At 34.0% G+C, this 18,638-nt stretch overlaps 1 protein-coding gene across 5 annotated transcripts in view; it reads left to right on the top strand.

Moving 5' to 3' along the window:
- The window catches only part of LOC121384713 (STE20-like serine/threonine-protein kinase), a 123,580-nt gene that overhangs the window by 2,917 nt on the left and 102,025 nt on the right, over positions 1-18,638 (top strand). The window lies entirely within an intron of this gene.

Genomic DNA, 18,638 nt, shown 5'->3' with positions numbered 1-18,638 from the left:
TTTTAATAAAGATTTCAAGATATATGAAAAACAATAAAGATGTTTGTAAAGTGATCCTTTAATGTGGGATAAAAAACAATTCTGTTCTTTTTATTGCCATCTTCATCGAATGAATCAATCGCTTTAATATTGCCAGCTGATAAAAAGTGAAAGGTGGTGTATGTATTTTTTGGCACCCAAGATAAATGATTTTAATGATAAAGTTTATATTTTATAAAGAATTGCTGAATAAACAGAATGACAGAAATTAAAAATCATCAGTTACAACCAGTTAAATTGAAGACAAAATATCTGATGGTAGTTAGTGAAAACAAAAGACAAAATGACTGTTTTGATCATGCATGTGACAAATTTGGCGCCAAATAAGTGTTTTTTCGATCAGAGATTGCTGAATCCATAAAAAACTAAATGTTTTCATTGCTCAAATAAAATATAACTTTTATTGTGTGTATCAAACATACAAATCGATACAGGTAATGGACAAACTAGAGGCTGTTAAAAATACTGTTAAATTACATTACAGTAACTGTTGTGACCTACTGAAGTTTTTCGTCAGTTGCTTTTTTGTACACAGTTTTTTTGGTTTTGTGACCTTTATTAATATATTCTTTGTGACTTGCATATTATTACAGCCTTAGGAACTGGGGGGTGGGGCTGTGCCCCATTCCCCCACGTAAGGACGGAAATGTACATTTGTTTTTGGTCCTATTCTATAAATAGTCTTTAAAAAAAAAATCTAGCTTGTGGCCCACGCCGCCCCCACACTAAAGGTTGCACCCAAACGCCAGGTTCAGCAAGTCTATAGTATCTACTTGTATACAATATAATGCGGGATTTAACAGTCAGTTGAATGCTTACTTGAGGTACTTGTGTCACAGGATCAAACCACCTTGGTGGATCCATTCATCTGATTGGATTTTTCTCTGGTTCCAACCAATGTGTCAAAGGCTATGGTATCTGTCACCTTATGTGCTTTCCTGTCTGTTAAAAAGTTTTAACGAAGGATAAAGTTGAGTCAGGTAATTCAGCGTTCTATTTTTAACTTGCAAGATCTGTGCGTTTCACCAATAATCTTTTATTTTATAACACCTGGTTGTTCTAGACGCTTTTGAGCACATCAAAAGAACCTTGAGTACCTTAAGTAACAATACGCTTCAGTGGTGTCAATAAGCAAACAAACTTGTATATTTTTAACCTTGAGTAAAAAAAATAGTTTTAAAATGTCGACAAATGATTATAACGGATGATTGGTTAGTTCGACTTTAGAACCAATCATCAAACATGAAAATACAACCAATTCCCACTACTAGTGGAAGTGGGAATGTTCATCATTCCAGTTACCTGAGTGCTAAAGAATATTTACACTGCCTTCACAGTTTAAACAAAACTGCATTGATCAGCTAGCGATATCACTTATTGCAATCGATTCATTTGAAGAAGATATAACCTTCAAGTGATATAAGCACGTGTCAAATGGTTGAGTGATTCAGAAGGCCAGGCTATAACGGTTAATGTCTGGCGGATACATTACAAAATTATGGGGAGGGAGGGGTGTTTGTCAATTGTTATATAATGTCAAGCATCACAGTTACTTATGATGATAGATATTGCTTACTATACAGGGGTCGAATTTTACGCTATTCTGCAAATAGTAAATTTCGAAACGGAATAGTAAAACAATTCTTCCAATATTCCGCCATGTAAGTAAAAATAAAGCACAGAATACCGAAAATCGCCTGCGACTATTCCGCTTACGCTTTTTCTTCAGCTACATTTTTCTGCAGAACAAATCCTCGTGCTACTAAGACCTTTCTCATGCACTTACCGGTACAAAATAAATGTCTTTTTGATCAAGACTAATGTAGAGTGAGTTCGTTTGTAATTCCAGCTAGTACGCAGTAATGCATAAACTGGTATATAAACAATTGTTCGTTATGCAATGTTGTACAGGGCGATGTAGCATAGTCAGGAAAACTAGTGGTACATTAATAATTGAAGGGATAGTACATTTTTAGACGGAATAGTGTTTTGTGAAATTCACTATTCCTTTGGGATAGTGGTAACAAAATTAAATTTCAACCCCTGCTATATATGAATATATATGAATGATGCCTGATGACTTGTTTTATGGTTGCATGTCACTTTACCTTTGCAAACCATACAGGAATTTTCAAACTACTTTCTAACTTTTCTTAAAACAATGTCAAGTGCTGTAATTTTTAAGGTATTGATCCATATTTTTATCCATTTTATGTCTGGAAAAATCCCTAAATGTTTTCATAACCTAAAACAAACCCAAGTAGTCACTAGTAATACGTTTGTTTACGATTTTTTTATATTTTTTAACCCAATTATTTAATACTATTTTGAAAAAACCCAAGAATATACAGATAACGCAACAATATTGGTTTTACTGGATGGTCATTTGAATTGAAATTTTTACTATAACTATATTAAATATTGTACAGTGGTTTCTTTAAAAGATTTTGGTTTGTTGTCTATGGGGCAAATACAAATACATGTTAAGATGTAGGGACTCACATTGAACCCTATATGATTGATTATAAAAATTAATATTCATTTATGACATAAAATGTTGACAGTAATTCGTTTTACAGTTTAGATGTACGAATTGATATCAAATTTTAATATGCTGGGGATTTTGGATTTGTTTTCACATGAATGTAACAAAAACTAATAGCGAAAAGGTATTAAAGGTAAAATTTGCGATTTGTGGTGTCTCTTCTGGTGAACATGACATTCAATTCATTCATTTCTACTTATTTTCATGCTTATATACAATTACGGTTCAAACGCACTGTCTTGGCCACACACCTCAGCTATCTGGGCTATCTGTCCAGGACAGTGGGTTAGTTGTTAGTGAGAGACAAGAGGATATAGTGGTCATACATCTACCCATTGAGTCGTTAAAACTGGGCTGTGAACCCTGTAGTGTACCTACCAGCCTTATGTCCAATGGCTTAACCACGACACTGGTGAAAAGGAAAATAGGTGCACAGGTCTAATAATTCAGATCCTCCTGAAGTTCACATATTTCTAAACAATTACATTTGATCAATTGGTATAAACAGATTATAATCGATGATCAGTGATGAAATTTCAACAGATTCTCAACATTACAGGTGTACAAAAAAACTATCCCATGGATATAATATGACGTCTCATCAGATATGACGTTCCCTGACGATGTAACTTTTACGTTCATCAAGAAATTAACAAACTCCCATTGCAACATCTGGAGCAAAGGGATGACGGAAATTTTATTATAAATATTTTTGTTAAAAACAAAAGCACAATGTACATTTTGATAACTTGTGTGCTGTTTAATAATAAATTACACACAGGTGTATCACTACAACTAGACAATAATAAGAATGAATAACAACATATCTGTGTATTTGTGAAGGAATTATAATGGGAATTGAAAACTGTAATTTATGGTAACCTGGCCTGGTGCTTATAAAAAAATTTGAGTCTAGACTTGAGACTCGAGTCAGTAACGACTTGGCAACTCTATACAAATTGCATACGTGTGATATCATTTGAGATTGGAGGCGAGATGTAGCCCAGTTGTAAAGCACACGCCTGATGCGCGGTCGGTTTTGGATTGATCCTCGTCGGTAGCCCATTGGGTTATTTCTCGTTCCAGCCAGTGCACCACGACTGGTATATCAGAGGCCGTGGTATGTGCTATCCTGTTTGTGGATGGTGCATATAAAAGATCCCTTGCTATTAATAAAAATTTTTTTAGTGGGTTTCCTCTCTATGACTGTGTCAAAATGACCATATGTTTGACATCCAGTAGCCGATGATTAATAAATCAATGTGCTCTAGTGGTGTCGTTAAACAAAACAAATTTTTGATTTGAGATGAGTCTGGACGAGTTTTATAAGCATGGGCCTTTACATGGGTTACCAGGCACCAGGCTTATTTCAATGCCTGTAAGTCAGACCGTTAAAATTTATGTTTGATCATAATATCGGGTACAAAAAAAGAAGAAAGAAATGTGTTATTTAATGATGCACTCAACACATTTTATTTACGGTTGTATGGTGTCAGACATATGGTTAAGGACCACAGATATTGAGAGGAAACCCGTTTTCGTCACTTCATGGTCTACTCTTTTCCATTAACAGCAAGGGTTCTTTTATATGCACTATACCACAGACAGGGTAGTACATCATACCACAGCCTTTGATATACCAATCGTGGTACACTGGCTGGAGCGAGAAGTGGGCCCACTGACTGGGATCGATCCTAGACCGACTGCGCATTGAGTGAGCGCTTAACACAGGGCTACACCCACCCCCTTCTATCAGGTACCAGTGCAGGAAAAGTAATTAAATGGGAACTTTATGTGAATTGAGGCTCGTTTTCAACTGTTGAGCAGTTGATTACATTATTTATTTATATACTTTTCTGTGTGCTTTTATGTCACATACTAAATTAATCCAAATTTGATTAATAATATAGATATTAGGCTAGCTCTGGGTGAGCAAAACATTTCACTAAATTATTTATTGAACTTAAAAAATTGCAGAAATAGAGAGTTATTTTCTAAATGTCAATTATTACCTGAAATTATTTTTTGAAATTAAAATAAAATTTGTCAGCTAGTTTTGAAATTCACATTTGGCGAATTTGGTGAGTGGCCCTGGATATTTTTTACTCTAAATATGAATAAGATCAGTGAAAGTAGTTTTAAGTCGGATAGTGTGTAGGATTCACACCGTCTGACATAAAAGTGAACATATCCGAGTCATCATGATAGAATTATTATTAAAAATGTCATTTACATAATTTTCTGTGAGTAAAATTCTTACTTAAAAAAAGAAAGAAGCAAAATAAAGTCTTAAGGAATACCAGCCATTATATAGTAATCATTTAATGCATCAAAGATAATGAAATGGACATTAGCAGGGATCGAAACTCGTCAAAAGAGTATGGTGGCTGAAAACAAAATATCTGGGCCATTAAATTTTTATTTTCAGTGACCCTAACTTGCTTTAAGTAGCCCAAACACGAAATATTCATATTTCAGGTTTGTTTTAAATAATTGAAAACGTTTAATTATCAATTTTTTAAAATAAGTATAAGTTTACTTAAAGGGACATACCCTAGTTTTTAAACACTAAGGTATATTTTTTACTATTAGAGCCGTTTTTGATAACTGCAATCATACTTTACTTAGATTTTATGGTTTAGATTATCAATTTCCATACATTCGAAGTGTGTTTGGTCATCATGGTGTTTTTATTTTTAATATCACAAAATTCATTTCTCATATTTTTAAAAACGCATGTGCGTCTGAGAAGTAACAGAGGGTATTTCACAATTTCAAAGTCACAGACTCATGTTTTGCTCAATTGTAACTTTATCCAAATGTGTTACAGGTTTGTAGATTAACTAAACTTAGTGTTAATTTTTAAGGGTTGAAACTAGGGTATGTCCCTTTAAGAAATATATTTCAATAAAATCATGTTGATTTGAAGAACCACTTCTAGATAGGAAAAACATCAACATACATGATATTGAAATGAGATGTTCCAAATGGTTACAAACTGGATCAGGAAGTCTGTTTTATCAGGACTACACCTAACTACATCCAGTCTGAAAAATCAATGTTAGTAAATGAACGTGGCCAATTACAGTAAGCTGATACGTTCAGTTTTGCGAACCACGAGCAAGAGTTTAATGTGAAATAAATATATGCAATACAGTCATTAATAGTGGCTCATACATGTCTGTTATGTATAGAAAGAAGATAGCCAAAATAATATTTTTGGGGCGACTAACGCCATTTTTTTTGGTAATATTTAAAGTCACCCAAACAGGGCTTTGGTTGCATCTGGCGGTATATGGCAGTTTTGGGCCCTACATTAGTTTTGATCAGTCTAAAACACCAAGGGTGTCTAGCTCATGATCACTTTACCCAATATGATTTGAAGCTAAAAAAAAATTACTAATCCTTTGAGAAGCTCAACAAGCCTATATTTTGGCACATTGTAGTTGGTTAGAAAAAAAAAAAAAAAAAAATATTTAATTTATCAAACCGATAACAAAATTTTGTTTAGGACTTAAAACTTAAAAACTAAATTTTCTGTCACACTATGCAACTTCCTACATGTATATATATATATCCAGACAGTGCCTTAAAGCTAATTTAATAAACCAGCAAAATGTACCGATTGCTACTATACCATTGCAGTTAGTGTACATACATGTACCAGCGTAGACAACTGTGATCTCATTTCATTAAAAAAAAACCCACGTGAATAAGTGAGGCAAACTTTTATCATCAGTCATCTGAACGTTATATTAAGTGGTTTGCACCACAGGGCTAGCTCTGGCACTTACCAATTGTAAATTGTGAAAGCAATTGGCGAATTTTATTTTAATTTGGAGAAATAATTTCATGTAATAATTGATTTAAAAAACAAAACCCAAACCTGACAATTTCTGCAATTTTTGAAGTTTAATAGACAATTTGACGAAATATTTTGCTCACCCAGAGCTAGCCCTGCACCAAATGATCCATTAGTATTGTTTTTACCAGTGCACCATGACTGGTATATCAAAGGCTGTGGTATGTGCTATCCTGTCTGTGGAATGGTGCATATAAAAGATCCCTTGCTACTAATGGAAAAATATAGCAGGTTTCCTTTCTAAAACTGTGCAAATTACCAAATGTTTGACATCCAATAGCCGATGATTAATAAATCAATGTGCTCTAGTGATGTTCTTAAACAAAACAAACAAACAAAAGTATTGTTGTAAGTTTGTTTTGTATGGATGTCAAATATTTGGTAATTTTTCATATGAGGTCTCACAAGCATTTGTCCACTAGTAGCAAGGGCTGGTCTTTTATATGCATTTTCCCACAGACAGGACAGCATATACCATGATATACCAGTCATGGGGCATTTGTTGGGACATGTAAAACCCAGTCAGAGAAAGGGTCATTAAGGTGATTCGATCCTACAGTACAAGCACTTCGGGTGAGCACTCTACCTACTGAGCTAGATTTCATCCATCATGTGCACCAATTTTACTTTTTAAAATACCTGTTCAGGGAATTCTGTTTTCTTTGTGTCCAATAAAGTACACTTATAACGAACATGCTTAAAACAAACTACTGCATAGAATAGACCGATGGGTGTTCTGAGTGAATAAAGTCCTGTTCTGTAAAGCTGAACCAATCAGTTTCGAATGTATTCAATCATCAGGTGGTAGGCGTGGCTTAAAGTTTTTCGGTTCATCGAGATATGAACGAAAAAAGTAAGCACCTCTGGACCAATCAGATTGCCGTAAAGTGTATAGACGCAAAGAAAATTTAATTATATGAAAATGAATTGAAATAAAATGAACAAATTAATGTTGAATCATGTAAACAGCTTTTTTAAAAAAAAATATTATTATTATTTTTTTTTTTTTTCATATACAGTAATGATAACATTTAAGACACGTTTTTCTATTTTACTGTCAATATTATTTACACTTTTGATATATAATTACCAGAAAGAAAAAAAAAAATCCAACCTTATTTTGATTCTAATAATTTCACTGTGATAATTTATTACACAATAAGTTGGACCAACTTTATGAAGCGATTTTTCATAAATGCAGGTGTTTTAAGTATGCAAAATGTAGTTAAACACATGTGAGTCAAAAATAGGCCATGTTAAATCGGCCCATACTGTTTATTGATAACCAGTTATGATTACTTCACAACAGTCAGCTACTACAATGTATTACTCTGAAGATAAAATTTACTTAAAAATTAAACACAGTTCCATTTATTGCTTCTAGGCTACAGGTGTTTTCGTAACCTTTTGTGCTAATATTCAAGCTATTGCTTCACACTGGACGATCTGTGTAATAAATATAGGATCTGTGTAATAAATGTAGTTTACAGTGCTTACGGTATTATTTTATTGCAGTCACAACTCCATGTACGGTAATCATCACAGATGAGCTTCGTTTGAGGTGGACAATTGCCTGGTCGCTTATCTTCAGAAGTTAATTCCTCACATATCTGCCATGCTCTCTCATCAGAGAGTAAACATTTAAGCTCTCCGTGTAAATATAGGTCATTTGTCAACAATACAAATTTGAAAAAACGCCTACCACGGTCACATCGGATTGTTAGATTGTAGCGCTAGCAGTTCACCTGGGCCTGCTGTGTATGCATGTAGGCCTATATTTAGGAAATTGCTTAAACATTTTGCCAGGTCCTGCAATTTTTCCAAATAAATATCATGTTGCATGTTCAGTCTGTTCATGTATTATATAGTTCATACATAGAGGATTCGTCATTTGTGTTTTTTAATATGGAAAATATCAACCTAGTCTATGTCAGTTGGTATTTGTTGATGCTCTGCAGAGACAAATACCAATTAACTAGACAAGGTTGATATTTTATATATTAAAAACACAAGTAGCGATTTCTATTTATTCTATAACATTTCTTAAATAACATTTAATTTGATATTTAGTAAATCAAAGTTCTGAGGTCACCTCATCAGTAATATGAAATCCATCACGATTATCACAAATGTAGTTTGACATCATGTACTTTTAAATCTCATCAAAACGTTATGCTCAGGTATACAAGTCTTTGATGGCTGTAAACAAATGACCCATTGACAGCAAAACATTATTAACCAAGTTAATAATGGTAAATATCAAATGGGTTTATAACGTGGATATTATTGGTAAGTTATAGGATAAATATATATGTGGAATATATCCAGGTATTGGCATAGACTTAACTTTTTTTCTTGTAAAATAATATATCTATACAAAATTAATATTTAAAAGAAAATGAGGAAAGAACATGCACATGTACATGTATGTGAAAGCTAATGTTAGTGGAAGCTGACACATATTTCAAATACATTACAGTACAGTAAATGTTTAGTTTTTTGTTTGTTTATTTGTTTTTAAATGTTGACCCTACTTAAAATGTAGATGTACAAATTTGAAAAAAACGCCAAGTGAAAAGTGATAATATCTTCAGTAATTTGAGTACATGTACATGGTAATGTGCACCGCAATTAGTATATCAAAGGCTGTGTTATGTGCTGTTCTGTCTGTGGGAAAGTGCATATTAAAGGTCCCTTGCTGCTAATGGAAAAATGTAGCAGGTTTCCTTTTTAAACAATGAGTAAACAAATTAATAAATGTTTGACATCCATAAACCGATGGAGGGTGGGGGTGGCGGGACGTAGTCCAGTGGTAAAGCGCTTGCATGATGCATGGTCAGTTTAGGATTGATCCCCATTGGTGGCCCCATTGAGCTATTTCTGATTCCACCACAACTGGTGTAACAAAGGCCGTGGTATGTACTATCCTGTCTGTGGGATTGTGCCTATAAAAGATTCCTTGCCAGGATTTCTGCCATAAATTAAAAATTTGGGTATGGCACTATGGAATTGAATATTTACAATGTGTGTGCTGAATGCAACTGCAGTTACCCAGATGAAAATGGGTTAGGGTTAAGAAAATCGTACAGTAATGATAAGAATAATTAATTTTGTCAAAAGGTGCTTGCTTCTAATCAGAAAGAGTAACAGGGTGGCAACATGTTTCCTTATTTGTTATCTATGTGGTCCTTAACCATAGGTCCCATGTCATATAACTGTAATCAAGATGTGTTGAGTGCATCATCAAATAAAACATTCCTTCCTTTCAGTCTCTTAAATGAAACATGTGGATTTTTAAAATTCTGGAAAGTTGTGCAATTTGCAAATGACATACGACATTTTCCAGACCCGAAAAGTCCTGGACTAATTTGAGTTGAGTCATTGAAAATATAAACTGGTTGATTCTCTCCCCCTCCCTCTTGCCATGATTTAAAATAACACAAGGAGATTTTGGCAGTTCATGTCATAACATTGTATTATTATATTACATTGTTACCAGTAGATTTATTATGTATATGATAGAAAAACCTTTTGAATGTCCTGAAAAGTGAATTTAAAAAGTTGTGAAGTCATGGAATGCAGTTTATAAGAAAATGCACACGAAACCTATAGCACTGAAAATCAGTAAAATGTAATGCTTGTAATCATAACATCAAGGTTAATAACAAGTCATTTTATGATCCTGTCTAATGTCTTTTAATAGTCTTATCGGCAAGGCGTTTGTGATTATAATGAAGTGATAAACTAGCTAGACGCGTCTTTACACCCAGGTTCAACCAGTGTAAAACATAATTTACTGACTGAAAGAAGTAAGGGATCACACAAATAGTAACAGCAGATAGTGACTACAACCATATCTCTCAGTTCATAGTGTTAAGAGTTTGACCATGTTACTGGCAGTCAGTTTGACACTAGTAGTCTACTGACATTCATTCCTACATAGGGGCGGGATGTAGCCCAGTGGTAAAGCGTTTGCTTGATGTGCAGTCAGTCTGGGATTGATCTTCGTCGGTGGGCCCATTGGGCTATTTCTCATTCCAGCCAGTGCACCACAACTGGTATATCAAAGGCTGTGGTATGTATTACCCTGTCTGTAGGATGATGCATATAAAAGATCCCTTGCTACTAATTGAAAAGAGTAGCTCATGAAGTGGCGACAGCGGGTTTCCTGTCTCAATATATGTGTGGTCCTTAACCATATGTCTGACGCCATATAACCCTAAATAAAATGTGTTGAGTGCGTCGTTAAATAAAACATTTCTTTCTTTTTTTCATTCCTACGTTACAACTTTATATGAAACACAGATATTACTACAGTATACTGGTAGTAAATTAAATTTGGTCTGCAGTTTCATGTGTTCCTTTATTTCCATTATTATCAGAGATTTTATTGCAGGATTGTGAGGTTATGTAGATCAGCAAACATTGAATGTGTGAACTTTTTTTTATTTTTTAGAATCCGGCCAGAATTATCAAAATGATGTATTATAATTTAGCTATTTAGGATTCCATCTCATACATGTAATCTTATGCTTCGGACACAAAATCTGAAATTTGTGAATGCATAGAATCCTGCCTGAGATAGGTGTGTAAAGTGTAACAGTTAATGAAATTTGCATTAAATATTTACAGTGTACATACATTCAGGGATTTGCCCACAACTGCCCTTAACATCAAAATATTGTCGAGCACTTACAACCAATTTATAATTCTTGCCTGACACTATAATATTGTTAGTATTTAGCTTTAAATTCCAGTTTTCAACAAATGTTTTGAGAAAGTCACTAGCCCTGACAGAAGCTTTGGTTAGTACATGTACTAAATGTATTATAGTAATACAGTATACAGGCATCAAAATAAGTCGAGAACGGTCGTTCAGGTTACCGGAAAGTTACCACATGTAAGAAAAGTTGAGAACAGTGTTTCATTCTTGACAAAAATTTCAATGTTTTTTAACGGTAGTTTCATGGTAGAACTTTCCTTTGGCACTGTCACGTATAAAGAACATTATAACTACTTACAATAAATAGAGTTAGCGTTAGGGTTAGTAACAGTGCCAAAGGAAAGTCCTTCCCGGCAATCTGCGTCTAAGCAGCATCCACTAGATAAATTTACTTCAGGATTTCGTTTCTCATACCGATGTTCATATAGTTGTGGTAACCTATAGGTTACCAGGCTATATTTTGTGGTGCTTATTTCGATGCATGATTATAAATATAATTTCCACTAGCCCAGACCAAAAATTCACTAGCTGAGACTGATGGCTAGTAGATTTGTTGAACCCTGAAGTTCACAGTGGAGCATGCCCCTAAACACCTCTTAAAAACTTGTGATGTTTGTTTTACCACTCAATCTCATTCAGTAGACAGAATGATCTAGGCACAACCCTGCTTATCATCACTTTAAATCTGAGGCGTATCACTGAGTTATTTGTTACTGTCACGCTCTGTTTGGTACATGACACAAGCTATGTTTGTCTGTCTTACCGACTCGACATGGGTTCTTGATGAAACATTACATAAGACCTTGTTGCTATCACTTGGACATTCCAAATGGTTATAAATGTACGGATGCCCCGATGTGTTGCCTTGTTAACTAAGCCACTTTGTCTACCTGTTTGATGTGTTTGATTACTACATTGTGTATACCACTCCAGTATTGCATGAAAATCTCATTCATGTACATGTCTTGTAGTGGCAACTAAAACATTTATGATTCACACCCATATGCTATTACATTTAGATGTCACTTGTGATAGAGATAATTTTGTCTTTTATAATTGAGTAACGATATGTAACACTTATCAGTGTAATGTGATAAAACATGTACATGTATGCTAAATGTTCCCTGTATGATTTCAGGGCTTCTAGATTATGGTAGCCCCAGTCCCATGGCTAGTGATATTTGACATTGTTGCGCTAGTAAATAACTACTATAACTAGCCTGATGGCTAGTGGAATAAACCCTTGTCAAATGCTGCATTTAAGTCTTATTTTGTGAATATGAATATCCTGCCACCTCTTCCCACCCCCAATCTAAGGGGTTTTAAGCTCTATCTCTCTCTTTTAAGTGACATATCTGATTATTACTATTAGTAAAATTGTATTTATTTAAAGTAGTTCTAGTGAATTTAATACATTTAGTACATTTTTTAAATCACTGATCCCATGGCTAGTGGATTTTTATAAAATTCTAGAAGCCCTGGATTTAAATATGTACATGTATATAACATAAGTGTAGAAATGGCAGTTCATATTTTATAAGATTAAAAAGAAATATGTGATGTGTCAAAAGCATGCATCATGCATGCAAATGTATAGTACCCTGTACTTGGTTATAAAAGATATAGCTGCTATGTAACATACATTGATATATCTTCATGCACAGTATGTTATATTATGATGAATGTGGTTATACATTGTAGCATACCCCGTCAGTGTTTCTGCCAGAAAGAAATTTCTGGGTATGGTGCTATAGAATTGAATGCAACCACAGTCAACTGAGGGGAGGGGGGGGGGGGGGGGGGGGGGGGGGGGGCTACCCCAGAAAGAAAATGGGTTACGTTTAGGGTTAGAGTTAAGAAAATCATACAGTACTGATAAGAGTAATTAATTTTTGTCAAAAGGTTAACTTAAAATAATACAATTTGCAAAAACTATTTTACCCTCTGAAACTCTGCCTGTTTGAATAATTGCCTGACTTAAAAACAATATAGGTGGGGTGGGGAGGGGAGGGGGTAGGATCTAGCTACGTTCATAGAATGCTCACCCGAGATGCTTTGGGTCAAATGATTGAAATCTCTTGGTTGATGGATGTTTTTCCCATCCCAGTCAGTGTTCCACAACTGATATATTAAAGACTTTGGTATGTACTGTTCTACCTGTGGTAAAGTGCATAAAAATATCCCTTGCTGCTAATGCATACATGTACAATAGCGGGTTTCCTCTGAGACTATATCTCAGAATTACATGTACCAGATGTTTGACATCCAGTAGACGAAGGTTAATAAATTAATGTGCTCTAGTGGAGTTGTTAAACAAAACAAACTTTAACTTTACATACATGTAAGAAAACAAATTTACACTGCCAATGAAAAATACAACTATCAATATGAGATCAAATACAGTACTTGATACATTGAACAAATAAATATATGTATACTTGACAGTCATGATATATATATATATATATATATATATATATATATATATATATATATATATATATATATAATCTCTGTATAGACTCATGGGCACGAGAGCAATGTATGGTTCATATTGAAATTTGAAAAATGTCTCGAGCAAAGATGACATACAGCTTTCCAAACAAATTCATTAGTCAGGGGCATTGTGTGGATCTCCACACCTCTGTGATATATTGTTTTATGCCACATAAATAACTGTTGTATGGTGGATCAGTATGTTTTGGCAGACCAGTGCTAAGAAGCTTTGGGTGGAGTTTGTGTTAGAGCTATAATTCAGCAATGAACTGTAAAGATAGGAAATTCCTGTGTACCTACTGACAGATTTCAAACTGTATTATCACTGAAATGTACCGAGGTTTATCAACATATGCATGCAAAGCCTTCTTTTCTTTAAACGCTGATTTTTAAGAAAGGTGCCACTTGAAGGTCCCTTGTGAAATGACTGCTAAAAAAACACCAATGAACCACCTTATATCTGTCCTATGATAATATATGTCACTACATGTACATGTATACTTGTGTATCATCTTTTATTGGTTTTATAAAAACTAATGCTAGGTACAGACTACCAACTGTCATGACAAGGTTGGCCAACTTTCTGCTCTTGTGACTTCTACGACTGTCCAGTGCTCTTACAACTCGGATTTTCATTGTAGATGACTTCTACAATCGATTAGTTATTAATCTGAGCACACCCATCGTAAGTTGGCAGTTGCGAAATTATAATGCAACTGTCAAATTGGCCAACTTCACCATATCAGTTGACAGTCTGACCCTAGCATAATAGAAACTAATTTTAATGCTTGTGATTCATAAATGTTATTGAGGAAAAACATGAAATTTGTTACTGTCATTTTCCATGCCTTTAAAGCCAAGGAATTTGATGTTAAAGTCATGGAAAATTAAAATTGGTGTACATACATGTAGGTTATTGTTATCATTTTGTTTTGTTGTTGTTAGGATGGATGGTAGGTGGGAGAGAGTAGGCTTCTTAACACACAGTAAGAAGAGATTCCCAGGTTAACCTCAAAACATTCAGCCTTAATATACATAAACCACCTCTCTTCCTCATATACATGTATATATATATGTATATATATATGTGTGTGTGTATATATATATATATATATATATATATATATATATATATATATATATATATATAATGCTTGTTAAACAGAAAGAAAAAACCCATACTTGTACTTATCAATTAAGTCATGTAATGGGTCACAAATCATCTTTGAAAAATTCATGAAAAATGCCTTTTAAAAATCATTACACCATAAAGCATTTATATTGCTTTTATCACAAGGACACAGCTTGTATCTAACAGGTGTTTTATTCTACATGCTTTACTGTAAATCTGAACATGTATCCCCAGTATTAACAAAAATATTAATCGGCTGCAATGACATTTCCTGCTTACCTTAGTCATACATGTATTTATAGCTACTAATTATGGTACTACAGTTTGCAAAATCTAGCAAAGAGATATAGTCACTGTTAACATGTACTCCATATTACCATTATAACCGGCCTCGGTGGCGTCGTGGTTAGGCCATCGGTCTACAGGCTGGTACAGTGGTAGGTACTGAGTTCGGATCCCAGTCGAGGCATTGGTTTTTTAATCCAGATACCGACTCCAAACCCTGAGTGAGTGTGTTCCGCAAGGCTGAATGGGTAGGTGTAAACCACTTGCACCGACCAGAGTTCCATAACTGGTTCAACAAAGGCCATAGTTTATACTATCCTGCTTGTGGGAAGCGCAAATAAAAGATCCCTTGCTGCTAATCGGAAAGAGTAGCCCATGTAGTGGCGACAGCGGGTTTCCTCTCAAAATCAGTATGGTCCTTAACCATATGTCTGACACCATATAACCGTAAATAAAATGTGTTGAGTATGTCGTTAAATAAAACATTTCTTTCTTTCTTTCTTTCCATATTACCATTATAATGCAATATGCACGATAAAATAATATTCTACATCAGTATTATCCATGATGTATGTAAATCACAAATTAACAAGTTTAGGAACTATGACTTTCATTTTTGTAAGTAATTATGAATTACAATTGAATTATAGATTAAATAATGACTGTTAAGGTTTTTTTATTTTCTATTTTAAAACCAAACAGAGTTAGAATTTTTAAGCACATAGGTAATTGATGTACCAATGTTAGTATACACACACTAACTTTTAATTTATTGACAAAACACTTATCAGAGAACTACACACATTAAGAGCATATGTGTGTGGCATAAGTCATACATTTTATATGTGACTCACTGGTCTCCAGTTTCTGCTTCGTAACCGTTACATGTTATCTAATAGCAAAACTATATATATATATACATGTATATATATCTGTGTGTGTGTTGATTTGTTGATTATTTTAATGAGTGCAAATAATTGTATATACTCTGTTTTTGTGAGAGAAAAAAGGTGACAATATTTGATGGAGTTAACTTTTGGTTAAAGCTGTGACATAGTTACATCGAAGTTTGTCATTCGTGCTGGCCGTGTTGACTGAGTGGACTTTTTGTTGCCTTGCTATTTTTGCAGAGCAAAGAGTTTAAAATAGAAGTGAGAATGTTATTGTTTGCGGCCGTTTGTTCTTTCTATTGCAGTTGCAAACAAAACATTTTTGCCACTCCAGAATGAGCCCACAAGAATGCTATGTGTCTTTGAATATAAATGATAATGTTGTATGTGGATAAATAGAGAAATTTATCCTTTTCTTTACCGAATAACATTGTTTATGATTTTAAAGCATACAATGCAAATAATTCAAGGTATCTCTTTATGGATTATAAATCATGAAATAATGTTGAAAATACACAAAATTGACAAGGACAATACCAAGGAACTCCAATTTATGTTGCTAGAGAAAGCCTGTGTTGTATTATAATGTACAGCTAAACTGTTATTTATTATATACAGCTAAACTGGTATTTATTATATACAGCTAGACTGGTATTTATTATATACAGCTAGACTGGTATTTATTATCTACAGCTAAACTGATATTTATTATGTACAGCTAAACTGGTGTTTATTATATACAGCTAAACTGGTGTTTATTATATACAGCTAAACTGGAATTTATTATAAACAGCTAAACTGGTATTTATTATGTACAGCCAAAGTTGTATTTGTAATACTAATTGTCAGACTTGTTGTATATTTATGATGTACTTGCTTAAAGGTACTTGGACATCTTACAACACTATATCAGTATATGGTATTCTGTCTAAAACTTGTGAAATTTATATCTCGGTGTATAATCACCTACAAATCCATCCAGCACCCCATGACCCACAATTTCAAACCATATTTTGAAATGACTAAATGCTTTTGTTTGTGATCAGTTGAGAGTGTTCTGAATTGGCACACACCTTGATGACTCACTAGGAAGTATTCCTAAAATGTATACATGTAAAAAAAACTCATTGTCATACATATTCTAACATGTGCCAAATGTTAATATGAAGAGACAGTCCTGAGCTTCCACATACATTAGGACAGCAATGAAACACATCTGTGGAAAAGTGCATGAAAAAGATCCCTTGCTGCTTTTAAAAAAAGGAGGATGTCAGAATTACCAAATGTTTAACAACTAGTGGTCAGTCAATTTGCTTTAGTGGTTTCGTTAAATAAAACAAGGTGTAGGATTTAGCTCAGGATCGAACCACCTGGATGGATCCATTCAACTGATCAGGTTTCCAACTAGTACCGGTACGTCACAACTGGTCAACGGCCTTGGTATGTGCTTTCCTGTCTGTGGGAAAGTGCATATAAAAGATCCCTTTCTGCATTAGGAGAAATATAGTGGGTTTCCTCTGGTGACTGTATGTCAGAATGACCAAATAGTCGATTATTACTTAATCAGTGTACTAAAGTGGTGTCGTTAAATGAAACAAAACAAACTTTAAGTCTAAATAAAACAAACTTTTTAAGTATTAAACAGCTACCTCTCATAAGAGACCAACTCCATTATTTTTCCAAATTTTATATACAAAAAAACACATCTTTTGTTGGTCCTTTTAATGGCTGCTTAATGAAAATTGAATGGTCAATAATATTGTTAATTATTGTATATAATGTAGTTAAAATAGTTTTTATAAATAAAAAGAAATTGTACTGGGTATCTGTTGGATGCCCTTGTTCATTACATTTTCATTGACATCACCTATTTTTATCCTGTGTGTGATGGTGTTTGTGGTCCCATTAAATTCATTCATTTCTATGTTTATGTTCAAATAGTTTTAAATGACAGTAAAATGTCATACTTGTGTTGAGTCCTAACTGCAGTTGTATGTTTATGATTCAGGATTGTTAAATTTTTGTGTACCCACAACGGTTTCCCAGTGACCAGTTTCCTTCATACTGCTGTGATGGTCAACCTGACCTTTCTTTGATCATTGTTTTATACTGCAGTCTAAATCCTTTATTGAACGGGGGGGGGGGGGGGGGGCAGAGGATTTAGCTCAGTCAGTTGAGTGCTCTCTTAAGGTGCTTGCAAGATCGAACCACCTCGGTGGATCCATTCAGCTAATTGTTTTTTTCCCCCTTTCCAACCAGTGTACCACAACTGAATAAAGGCCGTGGTATGTGCTTTCCTGTCTGTGGGGAAGTGCATATAAAACATCCCTTGCTGCATCCTCTAATGACTACAAGTCGTAATTACCAAATGTTTGACATTCAGTAGCCGATGATTAATTAATCAATGTGCTCTAGTGGTGTCGTTAAAAAAAAAAAAAACTTTGACTTTTTTATCTACTACATTTTTATTAAATAGTGCTGTTATGTTATATATTAAAACTGATTCCTTTCTATGATAACTTATTACAAGAACACGGTACAAAACATTTTATGTGCATATTCCAGTCAGATGCAGAATTCACTTGTTAAACAAAAACATTTAAGATAAAGTAAGTGTCTGGGTCTAAATATCTTCATAAAATGGATCTTGGTAGATATTCTTTGCA

This window comes from Gigantopelta aegis, chromosome 10 (assembly GCF_016097555.1).
Source record: "Gigantopelta aegis isolate Gae_Host chromosome 10, Gae_host_genome, whole genome shotgun sequence".
Classification (NCBI taxonomy): domain Eukaryota; kingdom Metazoa; phylum Mollusca; class Gastropoda; order Neomphalida; family Peltospiridae; genus Gigantopelta; species Gigantopelta aegis.
This window is presented reverse-complemented; position numbering and strand designations above follow the sequence as displayed.